The following is a 24,531-nucleotide window of genomic DNA, read 5'->3' as shown; positions in this document are numbered from 1 at the left end:
TATGGAAACTATCCTGTATTATCTGCATTGACCCAATATAACCTTAATGGTCCTTACCAGAGGGAGACAAGAGAGTAGAGTCAGAGGAGGTGATATGCTGACAGATGCAAAATTGAAGTAATGTAATTTGAAGATGGAGGAAAGGCATCTCAACCAAGAAATGTGGCTGGCCACTAGAAGTTGAAAAAGACAAGGAACTGTTTTTGCCCTCAGAGCCTTCAAAAAGCCAACACCTTGGCTTTAGCCCAGTAAAATTGATTTCAGACTTCTAATCTCTAGAACTGTAAGGTAATAAATTTATGTGCTTAAAGCCACTCAATTTGTGGTAATTTGTTGGAGCAATAAGAAATAACAGTGATTGTCTCCATGCTTTCCTCTAATCAATGTGCTACTTTTATAAGAAACAACTTAAGGAATATTGCTCAATATAAAATAAGGGGTGATACTAATAATTTTTTTTTACATTTTAACATAGCTTGCTTGCTATTATATTCTAGGACTACAGAATACAATCACAGTACTGTCTTTTTTAAAAATATTGTTAATGTTTTAATATTTTTGAGAGAGAGAGAGAGAGAGAGAACACAAGTAGGGGAGAGGCAGAGAGAGAGGGAGACACAGAATCTGAAGCAGGCTCCAGTCTCTGAGCTGTCAGCACAGAGCCTAAAACAGGGCTTAAACCCACAAACTGTGAGATCATGACCTGAGCCAAAGTCAGATGCTTAACCAACTGAGCCACCCAGGCACTCTTATCAAAGTGCAGTCTTATTTCAACTCATATTTCAGGAGAATCTCACTTTGTAGTAAGAGAATTCTGACCCATCATTCCCTTGGAGAATCTCCAGATTTCTGCTGGTAATATCCAACAGTTGGCTTAAAGTGCACCCCAAAACTGACACCTGATGAAAGCCAAAAGATCCACTAACACATTCAAGTCTCAGAGCACATCAAAGGCAGAGCAATGCCTAACATCACTTGGAATCTCCACTCTCCCTGCAGTGTATTCCTAGCATTGTGACTCTAGAATCACATTCGGAATCCCAAGAACAACAAATGGCATGACTACCACATGCATGCTGTAGTCTAGCGTAATATTAAAGATCTTGAAACTCTGAACACTGCTCATGAAACAACTAAAAGAGGATGAAGAGTTCTGGATGGGCATTCCCATCCCCAGGCAGGGACCACTGGCCTCTCTTCTGAGCCCTCATGGCCCTCTGTGTATGTGTTTTTGGTTTTTGTTGTACTTTGTCCACGCTCTCATAATTATCTGTTTATGCATCCATGTCCCAAACTAGACTTTGATTTCCTCTATGGTAGGGTCTGCGTTTGATTCCTTTTTTGATTTTCCAGTCTAAGACACTGCCTGGCATAGACAACTCATTTAATAAATGTTTGTTGAATTAAATTGAATCCTAGCTTCATAAACAGAACCTTAGAACTCATACTTACCCAAGATGATAATAATTCAACTTTCTTGAATTTATCTTCAAAGAACTTGCTAAAGTAGAGTAACATGATAACATCACGACCAACTCTCTTGTTGGGTTTGAACATGAGATTCCTTCTAGGGGAAACCTGTCAATCTCTGTTTAACTTGAGTCTAGATTTCAAAGGGTAAAATTCAGATAGTACCCTGGACCTCCAAATGAGTTCATGATATAGGAGAGTTTTATCAAGTCCCCTATTTTCTCTTACCCAGGATTCATTCAAGGTCAATACTGGTTGATGACAGCTCTCTATCTTTCTCTTCAAGAGGCTTTGCTAAATGTGGATGGAGATATAAAGAAACTCAAATTATTGGTCCCTTGGGATCTTCTCAAGAGATTACTGAGTGGCTGGCTGGAGTTCCTTTAGCATAGCATAGAATATAAATGTTTTGGCTGCAGAATCAAACTGATCTGGGTTTAAATCCCAACTATAACTTTCAATAGCTGAGAGACATTGGGTGTGTTATTTTATCTGAACTTTATTTCTCTCAGAAAGTGAGGATAAAATATCAACTTACTGAGATTGTGCAGCATAGAGTTTCTATGCAAGTACTCAAAAACTACTAGTTACCATTGTCATGAATAATTATTATTCCACACAAGTGGCTCCAGAGAGGGTAAAGTGTGATGTTGCATACACCTACCTGGCCCAAACTTAGAGGACACATCTCCCTACATATTTCTTTTCTCTGATGTAGACCATCTAACAGTGAGGCCATAAGTAAAAGTGGTTTTATCTTGGTCCATAGAACTGCCATCATCAAACAGAGAAGACCAATACCTAACGGACAAATTGCTGTGATATTCCCATTCTCGGTAACTTTATGCTTATCTATGAAGTTCTTCCTCTTCTTTGGAAATGAAACCATGATTAATTATTTGTGTTCAGCCCATCCTAACCCAAGGCCACCAATATTTTAGGATTAAAAGTCTCAGAAGCACCACAGTTGAGAAATTTCTGTGTCTAGCTAAAATGGAGTAACAGGAACTAGATTTATTCTCCCACCTGAAATAACTTAAAAAACAAACTAATATATGAAACAATGGGTTTCAAGATATCGGACATCAGTGATGCTCCTTGAGAAATCAAAACAAAGGAGATGCTCCCTACAATTACTGTGACTTTCCACCTGGAGAGTTTCCAGGTTGCACAGCATGGAAAGGAAACCCAAGTAGAATTTATCAAACTTTCTGAGATGAAGAGATGAAGTTAGGAGTCCAGAGAGGACAAGGTGGCTAGAGTTCAGAGGACAGAGATGAATGAGCTGCAGAGAGCAAGCTTGGGAGAGCTACAGACGATGTCTCTTGAGTCCTGATCAGTACATATATGGAAATAAACTACCCAGACCAGGTGAAAAAACAAACATGAAGGAATTATCAGGAGCACACTTGGAATTCAAACAGGATCAAATAATATTTCCTGTTCTTATCAGCCAGAATAGAGAATATAACTCATAGGATATTGGGTAGCTACTCCAAAGAGTTTTGTTTCAATAGTGGGGCACAGTTTGCCTTACACTAAATACTGCTCTGGTGTCACCTAACAAAATTTTAAATTAAAGCTTTTAGTTTTATGATTTTAATCACTTTATGATTAAATGGTTTCCAAGTAGCTTAACTGCATTAAAAAAATCTCAAGAATATTTGTAGGAATACAAAAATATCCACCCACCCTACAAGGTACAATTGTCAATGTTTGACATGCAATAAAATATTCCAGGAATGTGAAGAAGCAGGAAAACATAACCTATGATAAGGAGAAAAACCAATCAATGGAAATAAACCCACTAATAATATATGGAATTAGTAGTAAGGGACATTATAATAGTTAATACTTCCCATATGTTTAAATGCTAGAGAAAAGATAGAGCACGGAGGCAAGACATGGAGGAAACTCAAATGTAGATCACTAAGTGAAAGAAACCAATATGAAAAGGCTATATACTGTACGACTCCAATTATGTGACATTTTGGAAAAGGCAACACTATGGGGTCAATAAAAATATCAATGGTTTCAGGGGATGAGAGAGTGACGGATAGAAGAGGCAGAGCACAGAGGACTTTTAGAGCACTGAACATGCTCTGTGTGATAGTATAATGACACACAGATATATTATTATATATTTGTCCAAACTTGTAGAATGTACAAAACCAAGAGCGAACCTCTTGGTAGACTATGGGCTTTAGATAATTATGATGAATCAATGTAGGTTCATCCAAAGTAAAAAGTGTGTCATCCTAATAAAGGATATCAATCGTTGGAGGAGACTGCATGTTCAGGAGAAAAAGTCATATAGGAACTCTCTGTACTTCCCTCTCAGTGTTAAAGTCTTTAAAAAATAATAACTATCACCCTAGAATCCTACAGCTAACAAACATATATTTCAAACATTAAGATGAATAATGACTTTTTAGACAAACAAAAGCTGAAATAATTACTCACCAGCTAACTTGCACTATAAGAAATGTTAAAGACCTTTAGATAGAACGAAAGTAATACGGATGGAATGTGAATCTACACAGAGGAAAGAAGAGCTATGGAAATAGTGCTATGTAGGTAAATATAAAGACATTTCTCACTATTTAAATCGCTTTAAAATATAATTGACTGTTTAGATGAAACAACATATTCTGCGGTTTATAACACAGAAGTACCTGATGATAATAGTACAAAGGCCAGGAAAGTTGCATATAGCTGTATATAGTTGTAAAGTTCTACTACACTTGAAGAAGCAAAATACTTGTGGACAGCAGGCTGTGCATTATTAAAGATGTATAATGCAGAACCAATAGTAGTCACTGAAATAACACAATGAAGAGTAATTGTCAACAAACTGATAAAAGGGATAAAATAGAAACATAAGAAATACTCAATCCAAAGAATGAAGAAAACTAGGAAAAGGGGAAGAACAGCTGCGACAGGTAGAAAGAAAAATTTTTTTTGATTTTATTTGTGAGAGAGCAAGAGTGAGAGAGAGCAATCAGGGGAGATGGGCAGAAGGAGAGAGAGAGAATCCCAAGCAAGCTCCATGCTCAGCTCATAGCCCAACTCAGGGTTCAATCCCAGGATCATGACCTGAGCTGAAATCAAGAGTCAGACCCTCAACTGACTAAGCCACTCAGGTACCTCGAAAGACATTTTAAAGTCAGTCCCATTACTTAAGAAAAATCAATGCAGAGGATTTTTAGGATAAACTACTCTGTATGATACCATAATGGTAGGTGCAGGTCATTATATATTCATCTAAACCCCAGAATGTACAACATCAAGAATAAACCCTGTTGTGGACTTTAGACTCTGGGTGATAAGCATGTGTCAATGTAGGCTCATCAAGTGTAACAAAGGTACCACCTGGTAGGGGATGTTAATAATGAAGGGAAGCAGGGCACCTGGGTCATTCAGTTGGGTAAGCGTTGGACTGTTGACTTCAGCTCAGGTCATGATCTCATGGTTTGTGAGTTCGAGCCCCACATCTGGGCTCTGCGCTGACAGCGACTGAGGTATGTGGGGAAGTCTCTGAATTTTACATTCAATTTAGCGGTGAACCCAAAACTTCTCTAAAAAATAAGGTTTATTTTAAAAAAGAAAAGCAAACAGGAAAAACATGAAAATCCCATTTTATTCCTCTTATTTCCACTCCCCTGTGATAGCCTGATTAGCAACTTTTCCTTCTACTTTCTATCTATACACTTACATACCTTACATACGTGCATGTACACATATGCACATGCAGCTTTTTTGTTTTTTAAACACACGTGGAATATTATAGTATTGTTCTGATACTTGTTTTACCTTATGTGCCTTAAAGCTCTTCCTATGTTAATACATGTATCTTTCCCTCAATCTTCTTAATGGCTACATAAATTCTATAGAAATGTGCCATATTTTATTTAGCTTTTAAACACTTGACTTTCATTTTCCAACTCATATTTCTATAGTGTTTTAATTTTTCCTATAAATGTGTAATGCTTTGTATGGCGGGGGAGGAAAAGTTAAAAAACAAACAAACGTAGGAGCATCTGGCTGACTCCATCGCAAGAGCATGCGACTCTTGATCTCAAGGTTGTGAGTTCAAACCCTATATTGGGTGTGTGGAGATTACTTAAATAAATAGAACTTTAAAAACAAAAATACCATCTCTCGGGGCACCTGCGTGGCTCAGTTGGTTAAGCGTCCAACTCTTGGTTTTGGCTCAGGTCATGATCTCATGTTCATAGGATCAAGCCCCAAGTTGGGCTCTGTGCTAACAGCTGGACCCTGCTTGGGATCCTCTCTCTCTCTCTGCCCCACCCCTACTCGCTCTCTGTCTCTCTCGAGATAAATAAACCTTAAAAAAAATGTTTTTTTAAATACCATCTCTCAAGAGCTGGCAGTCTGGACATCCTCAAGCACTGGAAATGCCACAGTCCCTGGCACCCCAAGAATTTTAGTCATGCCCTTCCTCTGAAGGCAAGTCATTTCAATCATTTCACATCCCTCAAATTAGACCCTCCAGTTCTAAAGGCCTTAAGCTACAGGTGAGTTTTAAGAACACTCAACCTGTTATAACCAATCTTGTCATTTATAAAACAAGGTTAATAATATTCATGTCATAGGGTTGTCATGTGAGGAGACGGCACACGTAAAGGGCAGCCGCTAGGATATATAGCTGGCTGTCTCCCAAGAAAACCAGAAACTACAGAAGGGAAGTCTAAGATTCTTTTTTATCTTTCTTAAATTATTTTAGATTTAATGCACACAAGAATCATAATCACCTGGGGTGCTTATTAAAACCGTACATTCCAGGCCTCACCTACAAAAGTTTGTATCTAGTTGGTTTGAGTGAAGTCAGGAATCTGCACGGTCAGCAGGTGACGCTCCGGGTGTTGCTGACACAGCTGGCCCATAGACCCCGCTGGAGAAACTGTCGGGCTCCACTGGAGCTAAGTCAGAACAGGAGCTACTATGGCTGCTAGAATGATGCCCAAACTTAACGAGGTGAAAATGAGGAAAAGAGTGGTCCAGCTCGCATTTTAGTCCCGTTCTGTGACTTCATGAGGAAGGGCATGAAAATACTCAGACAAGAACACCAAAGGGCAGTTAATCTTGAGCAAATACTGAGGATGTAACCTAGGAATGCGTTAAGTCTCTTACATTTCTGGCCTAATACTAAGAAGTCTTTAGAGATGACTTATGTAATGGCTGGGGATATGAAACCAAGGCTACTGGCCCCTGATCTTAACCGTCAAAGTTTGAGTACAAGCAATAGAACTCTGTTTGGCCTATATTTGGTAGTGTATGCTGCATTCAGTTAGCCAACTGTGCCTGCTTGATTATCTTTCTTAGAAAGAGAGGAAAAGAGTGCAAGTAGAGGAGAGGGGCAGAGGGAAGGAGGGAGAGGGAAGGAAGGGGAGGGAGGGAGACAGAGAGAGAAGGAAGGAGGGGAGGAGGGAGAGAATGAATGAATCCAGAGCATGCTCCATGCACAGCACAGAGTCCGACTTGGGTGCTTGATCCCAGGACCCTGTGATCATTACCTGAGCCAAAATCAAGAGTCAGATGCTTGACTGAGGCACCCTGTGCCTACTTTATAATCAAGCTTCAAAAGGACTTTTTTTTTTTTTTTTACCTGAGTTGGCATAATTTAAATAGGTCAACTTTTACATGCACTATATATACAGGTATTAAGAAAGACCAGCACATCCTTAGGTCAATGGTTCATTTAAGAAACATTTATTGAATACACCCTTGTCTCTGGTATACATCTTCACTAGGCTACTTTGAGATTTTCTTCAAATGTCAATTCCCTTGGCAGGCATTATGCTCCCAGGCACAGTGAATTTTTTGAAATGATTTATAAATGTATTCATTCATTTATAGTTATACCTTGACTTGTGCCCCCAGAAATTCAGATTGATGTTAAATATTATACAAAGGATTTTATGGCTTGAAGGAGTTTTATTATAACACTAATCTCAATGTAATAAAATTCACTATTTACATACCTATTCCCCAGATAGATCACAAACTTCATGAGGAGAGACTGTATCTTACTCATCATTGAATCTCAACATATTAAGTGTTCAGTAAATGAATATAGACACACATCTATAAGCACAACCAAGTGAAGGCTAAGTGAATGCTGGCCTTCAAAGTAGTACCTTGGGATACAGCACATATTTCCAATAACACACTGTATAGAATCCCTTCCCAAGCTGAGATGATCTTCAAAACAAATTTCAAAAGTACACCAAAAAAAGAACTAATTTAGTTTTCCTTTTGATTTTTCCATAAAACATCTCTTCTCCAAAATGGATCACACATGGCTATAGGCCGTTTCCAGTAGTCAAATTTCTCCTTAAAGGATTAAGAATCTCCACAACCAAAGGTATAAATCTTGTTATAGATGACCTCTAAACATTTTAATCCTGACCTACCTCAGTGACTCCACCCATCTCTCATTCCACCCATTCCCAGAAAGCTACTTCGATTTAGAAACTTGAGCTCAAACCCCAGTCCCACCACCTGTTATCTTATTCATGGGCAGGTTATTTGAGCTCTCAGTTTCAGTAGTGGTTAATTTTACGTGTCAAGTTGGCTGGGCCATGTGGTACCGAGATAATTGGTTAAACATTATTCTGGATGTGTCTGTGCTTCTGGATGAGACTAATATTTGAATTGGTAAATGAAGCAAAGCAGATTGTTCCCCCCAATGTGGAGTAAGAAAGAATTCACTCTCTCTATTTTCTAGCTGACAATGGTCTACTCCTGCACTTGGTCTGGAACTGTACCTCTGGCTTTCATGGGGCTCCAAAGAGCAGATCATGGGACTTCTCAGCTTCCATAACCATATAAGCCAAGTCCTTGTGATAATACCTCCTACCTCCCCTCCATACACACACACACACACACACACACACACACACACTACCGGTTCTGTTTCTCTGGAGGACTCTAATACACTCCGTTTCCTTTGCTGTGACATATGGAAAGTAAGAGCCATATATTTTAACACTATGCTAAATATTTTGTATCTCTTATCTCAGTTAATACTTCAGCTGTCATATGATGTAGGTACTATTAATATGATCATCCCTTTACATTCCTGCTTATTGAAAGTTTTTACTTCCTTGAGGCATTGACTTCACTTGAACTAGTATCTCCCCACCACCAACAGACCAAGAGGAAAGAATTTAATGGATCCCAGCTAGTGGTTTGTCCCTTTGGGAAACAAATCCTCCGACAAGGCTAACCAATGATCTGACCTACATGATGGGCTTGTTTGGCCACCTTCCCACACCTGGGACATTCAGCATTGTTCAGGGAAAATTGGTAGTGGTGGGGAGATGTTGGTCTCTTGTTAACACAATGGCAATTTATACTTACAAATCCACTCTTGTCAGGGTGGTAGAGACCTAGACTCCCTGAGACTCAGAAGCTACGGACTTGGCAAGTTCACTGAGGTTGGACTTGTATTTCGACAGAAAAGGTAAAATGCACCAGGGTGTGTTCTTCAGATAATAGTGATCTCCTATGCACTGGTCTTCTGCTGTATTCAAATCCCTGGAACTGTGCCCAGCACCTGGCTATCTTTAAAATAATATGTGAAATGGGTGGCTAAATCCAGTAACTCTAAGCCTCCCTAAGAGGGGCAGCTCCAAAGATCAATAGCTCTGAACTAGTCTTTCTATGGCTGTATGATCAAGACAGAAATCCACACATCTAGAAACATGTTCAGTAAATGTTTTTGCCCTTAACAAATTCTCCAGTCCTTCTCTTGAGGTGTAGAATAAAAAAAACCCTGGAAGAGTACGGATGAGACTTCTGGAGGAGGCTGGAGCTCCCTCTAGGGGTGAAAATAAAGTATCCTAAAAAACGCAGCACTGGTTCTGCAGGTTGTTTTTTAAGAAGAAAATGTTTTAATGTCATAAAATATACCCACATCACCATAACAACTTCACAGAGTGATAGATTTAACAACACTCCTTTGCGTACATGGTCATTCAAATGTTAAGTGCCAGTTATATACCTGGACTGTGTAAGGTACATGATATTTGGATATTTAAGTTGAGGATATGGGAATATGGAGAAATAGGAACTCTTGTACATTGTTGGTGAGAAGGTAAACTGGATACAGCTGCTATGGAAAGCAGTATGGAGGCTCCTCAAAAAATTAAAAAATAGAACTCTCATATGATTGAGCAATCTCTTTTGTGTTCATATCCAAAGGAAATAAAATCAGGATCTCAAAGAGAAAACTATACCCCCATGTTCATTGCAACATTATTCATAATAGCCAACATATGGAAACAACCTAAGGGTTCAGTGACAAGTGAATGGGTTAAAAAATGTGACCACATACGCACACGTGCGCGCACACACGCACGCATACGCGCGCACGCGCACACACACACACACACACACACACACACACACTGGAGTACCATTCAGCCTTAAAAAATGAAGAAATTCTGGCATTTGCGACAACGTTGATGAACCTGGAGGTCATTATGCTAAGTGAAATAAGCCAGACACATAAAGACAAATACTGTATGGTATCACTTACATGTGGAATCCAAGAGAGTCAAACTCATAGAAGCAGATAGTATTGTCAAAAAGAAAATCACAGGCATAAATGGGGTCACTTATGCTAGGCCAAATCACCAAACAGAGACTTAATACCTAAATTAATCACAGTTTCATCCTCCCTCAGCAATGTAGTCTTCACCAGTCAGGAATTTTCTAACCAATACCAATGAGGTAATCTGTAACATGGGCCCTCTCTAACCCCCAAAGGAAGAGGAGATAATCTGCATAAGACTCCCTGCTCTTCCCCAAAGGGAAAGTGACCTTGCCTGAAACAATCTTTTTTCTTTTTCCTAATAACTTCTTGCCTCACCCTCCTTCCTATAAAAACCTTCCATTCTGTACAACTTCTCAGAGCCCCACTCCACCTGCTAGATGGGGTGCTGCCTGATTCATGAATCCCTTAATAAAACCAATTAGATCTTCAAATTTATTTAGTTGACTTTTTGTTCTTTAATAGAATAGTAGTTGCCATGGGCTAGGAGTAAGGGGAAAATGGCGAGATATTAGTCAAAGGTTACAAAGTTTTAGGCAGTATGAAAAAGTTCTGGAGAGCAAATGTACTGCATAATGACTATAGTTAATGACACTGTCTTGTATACTAGAAATTTGTGAACAGTAAATCCTAATTGTCACAAAAAAGTGTTAATTATATGAGGTGATGGATATGTTAACTAGCTTGATTATGGTAATTATTTCACAGTGTATATGATATAAAAACATTACATTATAATGCTCGTGTCAACATCACAGAAGCATAAGATGCTCTTCCTTTACATCCCCCCTTTTCAACAAAGAATTAGACATCCATGCACAAACAAAAACACCTTGGTAGGAGCTGTGGGTTACAGCAACATACCCAAGAGGAGTCTCTCTCACCACTCTGCCCTTGGTACAGGGTAGAACCAGTGAGGCAGCAAACCTGCCCCAATTCCTCTGGCTGTGGTTGGGAAAAAAACTAGAGAGCACTAACCTGGGCAGGTAACCATTGCTAAAGAAAAAAATCCAAAGTTCATCCTACCTGAGGAGAGATCCCAGCACCTCATTAGAACAAACAAACAAAAAGAGAGTTTGTAGTAGCAGAGGGATAAGAACCTCCCCTATCCCCACCTCCAAAACAATACTGCATGAGGCTGAACCAGCAGGTGGCAGCAATCTCTCCCACAGAGGAGGAGGAGAGTGGTGAGTAAATGCCTGGCTACCTCAGAGGTGTGGTGTGGGATCCAATTGAAGAAACCCTTTCTCTCCAACAGCACCAGAGGACTGATATGAGGCCTCCATGATTGGGAGGAAGGAAGAGAATATCAAAGGGCATTAAAGACTAGCTCAGCAGTAAATTCACCCACAAGCCTCTGGGAGTGCCATATTCTGGGATCTTTGGGTAAAGGAGATATTAAAACTTGAGCTACAGTACCACTTTTGGAATACCAAAAAGAGGTGTCCAGTGGTCAGCCTGGTGAGTTGTAAGAATCAGAGAAGACATAGGCTTGAGAATTCTGCCACTAGAGGGAGTAAGAAGAGTGGAAAAGGTATATCCAAAGGCAGAGAAAAACGCGCATAATAACAGCATCACTGAACAGAATACCCCAACAGAAGACAGCTGGCAAATATCTAAAGGGGTATCTGCTACTTCAGAAACAAAACACGAAACTACAGAACCAACACAAAACTATAAGTAACATGAAGAAATCAAAAAACTTGCACAGACAACCCCCATCAAATCAACCTATGGAGGTCTACACCAAGACACAGAATAATAGAAATGGTAAAAAGCGGTGATAAAGAGAATTTTTAAAGCAGCAAAAGAAAACAGTTACATACAAGGGAAACCCCATAAGGCTAGCAGCTGATTTTTCAGCAAACACTTTGCAGGCCAGAAGGGAATTTTATGAAATATTCAAAGTGCTGAAAGGAAAATACCTACAACCAAGAATACTCTATATAACAGAGCTATCATTTAGAATAGAAGGAGAGATAGAGAGCTTCCCAGACAAAAAGTTAAAGGAATTCATCACCATTAAACCAGCCATATAAGAAACATTAAAGAAAATTCTTTGGATAGAAACAAAGCCATAATCAAAAGTAAGAAAATTATGGGGAAAAAGTTTCACAGTTACCTAAAACATAATAAAAGTAGATCAATTACTTATAAAAACCAGTATGGAAATTAAGCACAAAAGCAGTAAAATCAAGTGTCTATAAAAATTGGTCAAGGGATTCACACAAAAAAAAGGATATAAAGTATGAGATCATAGACATAAAACATGGGGGAGGTTGTAAAAATTTAGTGCTTTTAGAATGGGTTCAAACTTAAGTGACTATCAATGTAATATAGACTGCTATTTGCATAGGTTGTATGCATATATGTATGCATATGTGTATAAACCTAATGGTAACCACAAATCCAAAACCTATAATAGATATGCAAAAATATCCAAGGAATCCAAGCATATCACTAAAGAAACTCATCAAATGACCAGAGGAGACAAATGTAAAACCAGTACTAAAATGGCAATAAGTACATATCTACTAATAATAATTTTGAATGTAAACAGACTAAAAGCTTCAATCAAAAGATATGGGATGGACCAAATGGATAAAAAAAGCAAGACCCATCTATATGCTGCTTACAAGAAACTCATTTCAGACCTAAAGACACATGCAGACTGAAAGTGAAGAGATAGAAAAATATTCCATGCAAATGGAAGTGGAAAAAAAAAAAAAAACTGGGTAGTAATTCTTGTATCAGACAAAACAGATTTTAAAACAAAGACTGTAACAATCACTCAACATGGGAGAACCTAAATCCCTAGCAAATATTAAGAGACAAAAAGGAAGAAATTAATGGTAATACAATAACAGCAGGGGTTTTTACCACACCGTTTACATCAATGTCTAGCTCATCCAAAAAGAAAATCAACCACGAAGCTCTGACTTTGAAGGATACATTGGACTTGATGGGTCCAACAGTTATATTCAGAACATTCCATTCTAAAACAGAATATATATTCTTTTCAAATATACATGGAACATTCTCCAGAATAGATCTCATGTTAGGCCACAAAACAAGTCCAACAAATGCAGAAAGACTGAAATCATGTCATGCATATTTTCCAGCCACAACTGTATGGAATTAGAAATCAACCACAAGAAAAAAATCTGGAAAGAACACAAATATATGGATGTTAAATTCCATGCTACTAAACAATGACTGGGTTTACCAAGAAAACAAAGGGGCGCCTGGGTGGCTCAGTCAGTTGAGCATCCGACTCTTGAATTCAGCTCAGGTCATGATCCCAGGGTCATGGAATTGAGCCCCATGTTGGGCTCTCCACTGAGCATGGAGCCTGTTTGGGATTCTCTCTCTCTTCCTCTGTCCCTCTCCCCAACTTGCACGTGCAACTCTCTCTCTCTAAAAATAAAAAATAAGAAGCAAATTTAAAAAATGGAAACGAAAACACAATGACCAGGTGCTTGGGGATGCAGCAAAAGCTGTTCCAAGAGGGAAGATTATAACAACATAGGCTTACCACAAGAAGAAAGAAAAATCTCAAATAAATAGTCTAATTTTACACCTAAGGAGCTAGAAACAAACAGACAAAGCCCAAAGCCAGTAGAGGGAAGGAAATAATAAAAAATAGAGTAGAAATAAATGAAATAGAGACTTAAAAACAATAGAACAGATCAACGAACCCAGAAGATGGTTCTTTGAAAAGATTAAACTGATAAACATTTAGCAGGATTCATTTAAAAATTTGGGGGGGGGGGGGGGACTCAAATAAAATCAGAAATGAAAGAGGAGAAATAAGAACTGACACCACAGAAATACAAAGGATTGTAATAAATTATTTAAAAATTGTATGTCAACAAATTGGAAAACCTAAAAGAAATGGATAAACTCCTAGAAATACATAACCTTCCAAAACTGAATCAAGAAGAAATGGAAAATTTGAAAGCAATGCAGTTGAATCAGTACTCAAAAATTCCCAGCAAATAAAGATCCAGAACCAAATTACTTCACAAGTAAATTCTATTAAACATTTGAAGAAGAGTTAATACCTATTCTTCTTAAACTATTCCAAAAAATTGAAGAGGAAGGAGCTTCCAAATTCATTCTATGAAGTCAGCATTACCTTGATAGCAAAATCAGATAAATACACTACAAAAAAAAAAAAAAAAGAAAGAAAGAAAACTACAGGCCAATATTTCCGATGAACCTAAATGCAAAAATCCTCATAAAATATTGGCTAACCAAATTGAAAAATACATTTAAAAAGTCATTCACCATGATCAAGTGGGATTTTTTTCCAAGGATGCAAGCATGATTTAATAGTTATAAATCAATGTGATACACACATAAAAACCATATGATCATTTCAATAGACACAGAAAAAGCATTTGACAAAATACAACATACATGATAACACTTCAGCATAATAAAGGCCATATATGAAAAACCCACAGCTAAAATCATACTCAATGGTGAAAAACAGAGCTTTTCCTCTAAGGTCTAAGGAACAAGACAAGGACAATCATGTTCACCATTCTTATTCAACATAGTACTGGAAGTTTTAGCCACAGTAATCAGACATGAAAAAGTGGGGAAAAAGGCATCCAAATTGGCAAGAAAGAAGTAAAGCTGTAACTATTTGCAGGTAACATGATAGTACATACAGAAAACCCTAAAGACTCCACAAAATAACTGCTAGAATTCATCAATGAATTCAGTAATGTTGCAGGATACAAAATTAATATACAGAAATCTGTTGCATTTCTATACACTAATAATAAAGTAGAAGGAAATTAAAACAATCCCATTTACAATTGCACCTAAAATAACAAAATATGTAGGAATAAACTTAAGGAAGTGAAAGACCTGTACTCTGAAAGCTATAAAACACTGATGAGAGAAACTGAAGATGACACAAACAAATGGAAAGATATTCCATGGTCACAGACTGGGATAACAAATATTGTTAAAATGTCCATACTAGTGAAAGCAATCCATAGATTTAATGCAATCCCTATCAAAATACCAGCAGCATTTTCGCAGAACTAAAACAAGTAATACTCAAATTTGTATGGAACCACAAAAGATCCTGAATAAGCAAAGCAATCTTGAAAAAGAAGAACTAGAAATATCACAATGACAGATTTCAAGATATACTACAAACCTTAATAACCAGAACGGTATGTTGCTGGCACAAAAATAGACATCTAGATCAATGGAACAGAATATTGAGCCCAGAAGTAAACCCAAACTTTTACGGTCAATTAATCTAAGACAAAGAAGGCAAAAATATTAAATGGTAAAAAGGCAGTTTCTTCAACAAATAAAGTTGGGAAAACTGGACAGCTACATGCAAAAGATTGAAATTGGAACCACTTTCTTATACCACACACGAAAATAAACTCTAAATGGATTAAATACCTATATATGAGACCTGAAACCATAAAATTTCTAGAAGAAACCATAGGCAGTAATCTCTTTGACTTCAGCTGTAGAAACATTTTTCTAGATATGTCTCCTGACAAGGGAAACAAAAGCAAAAATAAACAAATAGGACTACACCAAAATAAAAAGCTTCTGCACAGCAAAGGAAATGATAAACAAAACCAGAAGACAACCTACTGAATAGAAGACATTGCAAATGATATATATGTTGAGGGGTTAATATCCAAAATACATAAAGAACTTATACAACTCAACACCCCAAAACCAAACAGTCTGATTTAAAAATGGGCAGAGAATCTGATTAGACATTTTTCCAAAGAAGACATACAGGTAGCCAACAGACACATAAAAAGATACTCAACATCACTCACATTGGGGAAATGTAAATCACGACCACAATACACCTATCAGAATGGCTAGAATAAGAAAAAGACAAGAAATATCAAGTGTTGATGACGATGTGGAGAAAAAGGAGCCCTTGTGCACTGTCGGTGGGGATGCACACTGGTATAGCCACTGTGGAGGTTTCTCAAAAACTTAAAAATAGAATTACTATATTATTCAGTAACTCCACTACTAGGTATTTACCCCAAAAAACAAATACACTAATTTGAAGTGATACGTGCACCCCTGTGTTTATTGCAGCACTGCTTTCAATTGCTAAGATATAGAAGCAACTCAAGTGCCCATCAATAGATGATGGATAAAAAAAAGATGTGGTATAGGGGTGCCTGGGTGGCACAGTGGTTAAGTGGCCAACTCTTAATTTCAGCTCAGGTCATGATCTCCTGGTTCGTGAGTTCAGGCCCCATGTCGGGCTCTGTGCTCACTATGCACAGCCTGTTTCAGATCTTTGTCTCCCTCTTTCTAGTCCTGTCCCACTCATGCGGTCTGTCTCAAAAACAAATAAATGTTAAAAAAAAAAATTAAAGATGTGGTTTATATACACAATGGAATATTACTCAGCCATAAAAAAAGAAATCTTGCCACTTGCAGCAACATGGGTAGACATAGAGTATAATGCTAAGTGAGATAAGTCAGTCAGAGAAAGGCAAATACCATATGATTTCACTCATGTAGAATTTAAGAAACAAAAAAAGAGACAACAAAAAAACAGACTCTTAAATGTAAGGAACAAATTGGTGGTTGCCAGAGAGAAGGTGGGAGAGGTAATGGGTGAAATAGGTAAAGGGAATTAAGAATACTTATGATGAGCACTACATAATACATAGAATTTTGAATCCTTATATTGAACACCTGAAACTAATATAACACTGTATGTTAGTTATACTTAAGTATATATATAACATAAATTAAATTGTTAAAATCAAAGAATAAAGAAAGAATCAAGGACACCTGTCATTACCAAAAGATAATTCCTTAATAACCAAACTCAAAGGCATGGATTTTGCATTCTAGCTGAGAAAGAATTCCAAATAACTTTTCTCAAGAAACTCAAAAACGAGAAAACTCAGAAAGACAAAATCATGAAAAAAAATACAGTATCAAAAGGAGATATTTACCAATGAGATAGAAGAAAAAAAAAAAGAATCAAGCAGAAATTCTGAAGCTAAAGGACGTGATGAATAAAATGAAAAACACAATACAAAACACCAACAGTAGAGCAAATGGAAGATAGAATAAGTGAGTTAGAGGATAAGGATTTTGAAATAACCCAGTTAGAGGACAAGAAGAGTGGGAAAAGAATGAAGAAATCCTCTGTGATCTATGGGACACCATTAAAGAACAAACATTAGAATAAATGGGGCCCAGATGGAGATGAGAGGGAGAAGGGGACACACAGTTCATCTAAAGAAGTAACAGCTGAGAAGTTCACAAACCTGGGGAGAAAAATCAGACATCCAGGGGACAGAGGAATGACACATTCCAAGTGTTGAAAGAAAAAAAAATACCCTCTCTCGCATAGTTATCGTCCAGACATAAAGGAGAAATAAAGACATTCCTAGGCAAACAAAAGTTGAGGGAGCTCACCACCACTAGACTTGCCTTACAGAAATGCTGAAAGGAGTCCTTCAGGCTGAGTAAGAAAATGTTAACCAAGGTCATAAAAACATACAAAAGTATCCAATACACTGGTGAAGGTAAATATACAGTCAAAGTTAGAATACTTTTTAGTATAGTATAGTACACAGTATAGTATAGTATAGTATAAAGGTCAAAGGAAAAGAATATTAAAAATAATTATAGTTACTATAATTATAACTAACACACAGGATAAGAAGAGGTAAATAACGACATCAAAAAAGTCAAATGGAGTAAAAAGGTGATAACTTTGTAGATGATAAAAGTTGTTATCAGCTTTAAATGGGCTGTTCTTATGTAAGACTCACAGTAACCACAAAGCACAATTTTAGAGTAGAGGCACAAAAGATAAAGGTAAAACAGAGCATACCACCATGGAAAATTCACCATTTACAAAGGTACACAGAAACAGTGGGGGAATACAAAATATCCAGAAAATAATTAACAAGGTGGCATTAGTAAGGCCTTATGTCAATAACTTTAAATGTAAATGGATTAAATTTACCTAATGCATAGAGTGACTGGATATATTTAAAAAATAGACTCAACTAGGGGCACCTGGGTGGCTCAGTCAGTTAAGCGTCTGACTTCAGCTCAGCTCATGATCTCACAGTTCGTGGGTTTGAGCCCTGCATCGGGCTCTGCACTGACGGCTCAGAGCGTGGAGCCTGCTTTGGAATCTGCGTCTCCCTCTCTGTCTGCCCCTCCCCTGCTTGCACTCTCTCTCTCTCTGTCTCTGGAAAATAAATGTTAAAAAAAATTAAAACAGACTCAACTAAATGCTTCCTATTAGAGACTCACTTCAGCTCATATAAACTCAGAGCGAAGGCATAAAGATAGTTCATTCAAGTGGAAATCGAAAGAAAGCAGAGGTAGCTATATACTTACATCAGAAAAAACAGACTATAAGCCAAAAATGTAAAAAAAAAAAAAAAAAAAAAAAAAAAAGAGGAACATAAAAGGTCAATATATAATGATAAAAGAGTCAATTAAGAAGATGTAACAATTGTAAATATTTACATATTCAACATTGCAGCACAAGAATATATTAAGCAAATACTAACACATCTGAAGGGAAAAACAGACGATACATTAATAGAATACTTCAATACCCGCTTTCAACAGATAAATCATCTTGATAGGAAATCAACAAGGAAATGTTGGACTTGAACCATACATTAGACAAATGGACCTAATTGACATTTATAGAACATTCTATCCAACAGAAGTAAAATAGGCATTCGTCTCAAGCACATACAGAACATTCTCCAGAGTAGATCATATGATGGGCTACAAAACAAGTCTTAGCAAATTTAAAGACTGAAATCATACCAAGTGTCTTTTTCTGACTTCAATGGTATGAAACTAGAACTCAATGACAAGAAAGCTGGAAAACCTACAGGTATATGGAAATTAAACTGCATAGTGTTGAACAACCAGCAGGTCAATGGAAAAATCAAAGAAAAATACAAAACATCTCAAAACAATCAAAAAGAGAAACAACATACCAAACCTAGGGGATGCTACAAAAGTAGTTCTGTGAAAGAAGTTTATAGCAATAAATGCATATATTAAGAAAATAGAAAGATCTCAAACAACCTAACTTTATACCACAAGAAAGGAGAAAAAGAAAAACTAAGCCCAAAGTAAGCAGAAGGAAGGAAATACCTAAGATCAGAGCAAAAATAAATGCCCAAGAGACCAGGAAAACACAGTATCAACAAAACTAAGTTTTTTCAAAAAGATAAAATTGACAGACCTTTCTTTACCTACTGAGAAAAAAAGGTCAAAAAAATCAGAAAAGAGGAAACATTACACCTGATACTACAAAAATATGAAAGATTATAAGCAATTACTATGAACAATTAAATGTCAACAGTGAAATAAATTCTTAAAAAAGACAATTTACCAAGATTAAATAATGATTAAAAAATCTGAACAGACCGATAGCCAATAAGGAGATTAAAACAGTAATCAAAAACCTCCCGATAAAGAAAACCTGAAGACTGGATGGCTTCACTGACAAATTCTACCAAACATTTAAAGAAAAATTAAAACAGCAATCACCGTCAAACTCTTTTCAAAACATAGAAAAGAAGGGAATACTTCAAACTCATTTTATGGGGCCAGCATGACCCTGATATCAAAGCCAGATAAGGACACTACAAAAAAGAAAACTATAGACTAATATCCCTGATAAATGTAGATACAAAAGTTCTCAACCATATAAGCAATCTATTCAACAACACATTTAAAGAGTTACAGGGGGGGCGCCTGGGTGGCTCAGTTGGTTAAGCGGCCGACTTCGGCTCAGGTCATGATCTGGCGGTCCATGAGTTTGAGCCCCGCGTCGGGCTCTGTGCTGACAGCTCAGAGCCTGGAGCCTGTTTCAGATTCTGTGTCTCCCTCTCTCTGACCCTCCCCTGTTCATGCTCTGTCTCTCCCTGTCTCAAAAATAAAACGTTAAAAAAAATTAAAAAAAAAAAAAAAGTTACAGGGGCACCTGGGTGGCTTAGTCAATTAAGTGTCTGTCTCTCGACTTCCACTCAGGTCATGATCTCACAGTTTGTGGGTTCAAGCCCTGCAATCAGTTTTGCACTGCCAATGCAGACAGACCCTGCTGGGAATTCTCTCTCCTCTCTCTGCCCATCTCCAGTCACACTCGCTGTCTCTTAAAAAATAAATAAAAATAAATAAATAAAAAGATCATACACCATGACCAAGTGGGATTTATCCCTGGTGTGCAAAGATGGTTCAACACATGCAAAGCAATAAATATGTTACACTACATTGATAGAAAGATAAAAATCTTATGATCACCTGAAAATATGTAGAAAAAGCATTTGAGGGGTGCCTGGGTGGCTCAGTCGGTTGAGCGTCCAACTTCAGCTTGGGTCATGATCTCACAGTTTGTGAGTTTGAGCCCCGTGTCGGGCTCTGTGCTGACAGCTCAGAGGCCAGGGCCTGTTTCAGATTCTGTGTCTCCCTCTCTCTCTGACCCTCCTCCCTTCATGCTCTGTCTCTCTCTGTCTCAAAAATAAATAAATGTTAAAAAAAAAAAAAAAAGAAAAAAAAAAAGAAAAAGCATTTGACAAAACACAATGTCCTTTAATGATAAAAGTGATCAACAAACTGGGCGTAGAAGCAACATACTTCAACGTAATAAAGGTCATATATGACAAGCCCACAACTAACATCATATTCAACAGTGAAAGACTGAAAGCTTTTTTTCTAAGATCAGGAAGATGACAAAGGGTACCAACTCTAAGATCAGGAAGATGACAAACAGTACCAACTCAACACTTTCACTCAACACAGTACTGGAAGTCAGCTAAAGCTACAACTTCCCAAATTAGAAAGGAAATAGTAATATTGTTGTTATTTACAGATGACTTAATCTTATGTATAGAAAACTCTAAAGACTCAACAACAACAACAAAAACATTAGAAATAATCAGCTAGGGGGCACCTGGATGGCTTAATCAGTTAGCATCCGACTCTTGGTTTCAACTCAGGTCATGAGATCATGCTGTCAGCACAGAGCCTGCTTGGGATTCTCTCTCTCTGCCCCTCCACTGCTTACTCTCTCTCTCTCTTCCTCTCTTTCTCACTCTCAAAATAAACAAAATTTAAAAAAAAGATAACAAGCAAGTTCAGTAAGTTCACAAGATGTGAAATTAACATCTAAAAGTCAGTTGCAATTCTGTAAGCTATTACTTTTTCAGATGTTTTGTTATTAAAGAAAACTATCCCATTCTAATAACATCAAAACAATAAAATACTCAGGAATAAATTTTTTTAATGTTTATTTATTTTTGAAAGAGAGACAGAGTACAAGAGGGGGATGGGGCAGAAAGAGAGGGAGACACAGAATCCGAAACGGGCTCCAGGCTCTGAATTGTCAGCACAGAGCCCGACGCAGGACTCGAACTCACGAACTGTGAGATCATGACCTGAGCCGAGGTCAGACACTCAACAGACTGAGCCACCCAGGCGCCCCAGAAATAAATTTAATCAAGGAAGTGAAAGATTTGTACAATGAATATTATGAAATTTTGATGAAAAAAATTGAAGAATACAAAAACAAATAGAAAAAAATTCCACGTTCATGGATCAGAAAAATAAATACTGTTAAAATGTCCATACTCTTTCAAGCCTTCTATACAGTCAATGAAATCCCTATCAAAATTCCAATAAGCATTTTTATAAAAACAGAAAAATAATCCTCAAACTTTTATGAAACCACAGAAGACCCTGAATAGCCAAACCAATCATGAGAAAGAAAAAGCTAGAAGCATCACACTTCCAGATTTCAAATTACATTACAAAGCTACAGTAATCAAAACAGTATGGTTCTAATAAAAAATAGACACATAGACAAATGTAACAGAATCAAGAACCCAGAAAAAAAACCCTGCATTTACAGTCAAAATATTTGACAAGGATATCAAGAAACTTAATGGGGAAAGGATAGTCTCTTCAACAAATGGTGTTGGGGAAACTTGATAACCAAATGCAGGAAAATGAAATTCAACCCCTTTCTTATACCACTCACAAAAATTAATTGAAAATGGATTAAAGACATAAACATAAGACCGGATACTACCAAATTCCTAAAAGAAAACACAGAAAAAAATCTTGACATTGGACTTGGCAGTGGTATTTCTTAGATGTGACATTAGAAGCACAAGCAACAAAAGCAAAAAACAATGGGTACTGTATCAAACTAAAAATCTTCTGCAGAGCAAAAGAAAAAGCAAGCAAGCAAACAAACAAAAGGCAACATGCCAAAAGGGAGAACATTTTGTGAAACATCTCAGATCAGGGGTCACTATATAAAATATATTAAAATTTCATACAACTCAGGGGGTGCCTGGATGTCTCAGTCCAACTCTTGATATTGGCTGAGGTCATGATCTCACGGTTCATGGGTTCAAGCCCTGCGTTGGGTTCCCCACAGTCTGCTTGAGATTCTTTCTCTCTGTCTCTCCCAAAATAAATACACCTAAAAAATTTTTCATACAAATAGCAAAAAAAAAAAAAAAAGTCTAACAACTGGGGACAAGAAACAGATATTTTTTTCCAAAAAAGACATCCAAACGACCAACAGTTGCATGAAAAGGTGCTAACATTACTAATCATCAGAGAAATGCAAATCAACATCATAATAAGATATCACCTCATACCTGTTAGAATGACTATCATCAAAAAGACAAGAGATGACAAGTATTGATTGGCAAGTTTGTGGAAGGAAGGAAGCCCTTATATACTATTTATAGGAATGCAAATTGGTTCAGCCACTATGGAAAACAGTATAGAGTTTCCTCAAAAAAATTAAAAATACAACTGCCATATGATCCAGCAATTCTACTTTTGGGTATATATCCAAAGGAAATGAAAACAGGATATTAAAGAGCTATGTGCACTCCCATGTTTATCGTAGCATTATTCACAATAGCCAAGATATGGAAACAACCTAGTGGCTATCAATGGATGAATGAATAAGGGAGATGTCATACACACACACACACACACACACACACACACACACACACACAGGAATATTATTCATCCATGAAAACGAAGGAATTCCTATCATTTGTGACAACATGGATGGAGCTTGAGGGCATTATACCAGGGGAAATAAGTCAGAGAAAAACAAATACTGTATGATATCAATTATATATGGAATCTAAAAAAAGCCAAATTCATAGAAGCAGAGAGTAGAATGTATTACCAGTTAAGAGATGATGTCCTAGAAATCTAATGCACATATTGTGATTATAGTTAACAGTACTGTATTATATACTTGAAAACTGCTAAGAGAGTAGCTATTAAATGTTCTTGCCACACACCAAAAAATGATAATTATATGGCATGTTAGATAGAGGTGTTAGCTAACAGTCCAGTGGTAAATCATGTTGCGATATATAAATGTGTCACATCAACATACTACATATCTTAAACTTATACAGAGTTATATATCAATTATATCTCAATAACTTTTAAAAATCATTCACTACCTTAAATATATGCAATTTTTATCAAGTATACTTCAATAAAGCTGGAAAAAACGGTAAAATTTTTAAAAATATTTTAATATATGGCAACATCACCAGAATGATGTCACAGAGAAACATCTAACATGCTTAGATTACACGGTCACCCAGCAAATATTATGTATCAATTATATAACCAGGCACTTTGTAAGGTACAGCGTATTTGGGTGTCTCAGTTGGCTTTTTTTTTTTTTTCAAAATCACTCTTATGTTGTACATTATGTAACTGCCATCATTCTGTGTATGTTGTACATAATTGTTTTATGGGATGTTAAAATTAAACTGAATCTCAAGAGTAATCTATTATTACCATCCAGAAATTCCTAAAATTCCCCCACATTACATAATTGCTAACAGTAAGAGCATGGCAGAGCTCCTTGTTTGTTTTTAATTTTAATGCACTAAAATTTTTTGCAATATGCTTTCTAAAGTAGACTGGAGAGAAAAATAAAATTTTACAAGTTTTCTTTAGAACATAATCCTACAGAAAAGCAAACCCATTTGCCATGGTACTCCCCCAAATGATACCTATTTCCTGTAATTTCACCAAAGGACCAAGCCAGATGAAAGACACAAAAAGAATGAGCAGCAAGCAGTGAATGAAGAGGAGTTGCAGAATTCTTAATTTTGATGGTGAGTATGGCCTTCACATGATGATAGTAAAAGACCGGTTGATCATACTGAGAATTGGCAAGAAATCACACCATATTTTTATACAAGTTCTGATGAAAGTGAAAAAAAATCCAAGTGAAAATTAATTCAATTCTAATGCACAGATAGCAGCAGTAGCCATCTGTTCCTTACCTACCAAATTTTACTCACCCATCTGATGGCAGTGCTGCACTTTTCCTTGCAGAAACACTTCCTAGCTATTCTCTGTTGTTTAGATGGGGTTAACTCCACCTCCAGAGCCAGCGT

At 37.0% G+C, this 24,531-nt stretch overlaps 1 long non-coding RNA gene across 2 annotated transcripts; it reads left to right on the top strand.

Moving 5' to 3' along the window:
- Window positions 1–1,094: 1,094 nt before the first annotated feature.
- On the top strand, window positions 1,095–24,246 carry LOC132664828 (uncharacterized). Of its 2 annotated transcripts, XR_013553371.1 has the most exons (3): window positions 1,095–1,221; window positions 2,240–2,306; window positions 24,166–24,246. It is a non-coding gene; the product is annotated as an uncharacterized LOC132664828 (long non-coding RNA). The 2 variants fall into 2 exon arrangements; XR_009603865.1 differs by lacking the exon at window positions 24,166–24,246 and having other exon boundaries at window positions 2,240–2,432.
- The last annotated feature ends 285 nt before the right edge of the window (window positions 24,247–24,531 follow it).

Source organism: Panthera onca, chromosome F2 (assembly GCF_046562875.1).
Source record: "Panthera onca isolate mPanOnc1 chromosome F2, mPanOnc1 haplotype 2, whole genome shotgun sequence".
Classification (NCBI taxonomy): Eukaryota; Metazoa; Chordata; class Mammalia; order Carnivora; family Felidae; genus Panthera; species Panthera onca.
This window is presented reverse-complemented; position numbering and strand designations above follow the sequence as displayed.